The sequence below is a fragment of the Crocuta crocuta genome, unplaced genomic scaffold (genome assembly GCF_008692635.1).
Source record: "Crocuta crocuta isolate KB4526 unplaced genomic scaffold, BGI_CrCroc_1.0 scaffold367, whole genome shotgun sequence".
NCBI lineage: Eukaryota > Metazoa > Chordata > Mammalia > Carnivora > Hyaenidae > Crocuta > Crocuta crocuta.
Window position 1 is genome coordinate 5,294,061 of NW_027527936.1, and position 1,990 is coordinate 5,296,050.

At 43.4% G+C, this 1,990-nt stretch overlaps 1 pseudogene; it reads right to left on the reverse strand.

Annotated features, from left to right (window-relative positions):
* Positions 1 to 1,188: 1,188 nt before the first annotated feature.
* On the reverse strand, positions 1,189 to 1,509 carry LOC144221657 (small nuclear ribonucleoprotein Sm D2 pseudogene; annotated as a pseudogene).
* Positions 1,510 to 1,990: the final 481 nt, after the last annotated feature.

The window sequence follows — 1,990 nt, forward strand, 5'->3', positions numbered from 1 at the left end:
AATAACTTGGCAGGATACCTGTCTTAGCAACACAATGCTGATGCAGTAAGAATGGATTAAATGGATAAAAAGTAGATGGAGGAAGCATGTTGGAAGTTAGTCTTTTTTTTTTTTTTTTAATGTTTTTATTTATTTCTAGGAGATAGAGAGACAGCGTGAGCAGGGGAGGGCCAGAGAGAGAGGGAGTCACAGACTGAAACGCTCCAGGCTCTGAGCTGGCAGTCAGCACAGAGCCCGACGCGGGGCTCGAACCCACGAACTGCGAGATCATGACCTAAGCGAAAGTCGGACGCTTAACCGACTAAGCCACCCAGGCGCCCCTGTTAGTCTTTTTCTCTGATCCGCGAGATCATGACCTAAGCGAAAGTCGGACGCTTAACCGACTAAGCCACCCAGGCGCCCCTGTTAGTCTTTTTCTCTGATCCTTTCTACCTGGAACAACCCATCCTTTAGGCCACTGTGCAATTAACACCTCTTCTTTAAATGTTCAGTTTAGCTGTCACTTCCTCTGGGACATCCTTCCTGACCTTCCCCTACCCAGGTTGTTTGCTGTATGACTCCATAGCTCCTGATTCATGATCCAAGTTTCTACAGTTATGAAGTAGTTTGAGTATGAAGTGTATTAGTTTGCTAGGCCTGCTGTAGCAGTACCTTGGAACGGGTGGCTTAAACAACAGAAATTTATTCTTCACACTTCTGGAAGCTACAACTCTAAGATTAAGGTGACAGGATTGCTTCCTGACAAGGGAAGGATTTGTTCCAGGCCTTCTTGGCTTATAGATGGTGATCTTCCTGTGCCTTTACAATCTCCTCTCTGTATGCATCTATGTCCAAATTTCTTCTTCTCCTCCTCCTGCTCCTCCTTCTTTTTTGCCACTAGAAAAAACATAGGACTTTATTATTCCCATTTCAAAGGCCAGGTCTTCACAGGATGAGGGAATTCCTTTTTAAAGAAAATTTAAAAAACTTTTTTTTTGAGAAAGACAGAGAGAGAGATGGAGTATGAGCAGGGGAGGGGCAAATAGAAGGAGACACAGAATCTGAAGCAAGCTCCATGCTGTCAGCACAGCCCAACACAGGGCTCAAACCCATGAACCAGGAGATATGACCTGAGCTGAAGTCAGATGCCCACCAACAGCCACCCAGATGCCCCAAGATGAGGGAATTCCAACTGTGAGGAGGAAGTACTTACTTGCCTGCAATGAGTGGGTTCTGCAGGACCACAATAATGACCCAATCCCCACACAGGAACATCTTGGAGATGTAGCGGTTTTGTTGATTGGCTTGGATTTTTTATTCTTGCTACTCTTGGGGACCTCAGTCCTGTCCAAGGCTTTCCCAGGGCAGCAGCTGATGAGCACTTGGGCATTCTTCTTGACTGGGCACATAGAGTGGACCCATGTTAAACTCTTCATCCTCCCACTTCTGCAGCTCCTCTGGGGTCATCTCACTCTTGAGTTTCTTCAGGAGGCTCATGGTGGTAGTGGCTGCACTCCCAGGTCAGTCCAAATTTCTTCTTATAAAGATACCAGTCATATTGGATTAGGGCCCATCCTAATGACCTAATTTTAACTTAATTACCTCTTTAAAGACCCTGTCTCCAAATACAATCACATTCTGAGATACTGGGAATTAGGAGTTAAGTATAGAAATTTGGAGAGAACACAATTCAGCCCATATCAGGAAGCAGAAGTTATCATAACATAAAATTATTCATTAATAAACTGAAAACTGACTGCTTAAAAATTATTCTTGACTCAAACATCTTACCCTACTTAACTTTAGCATTGCTCTGTTGACATCTTTGACCAATCACTGGGTAACACAGTGCACATCTACTGCAAAGTGAAATTGCAAATCTTGCAAAAGATGTATTATTTGATAAAACAATGGAAGTGATGTTGGGGAACTTCATACAACATACCCAAAGTCATTGAAAAGTGAGGATCTGATGGTTAACCAAAAAAGAAAATCAAAGATGAGGACACTA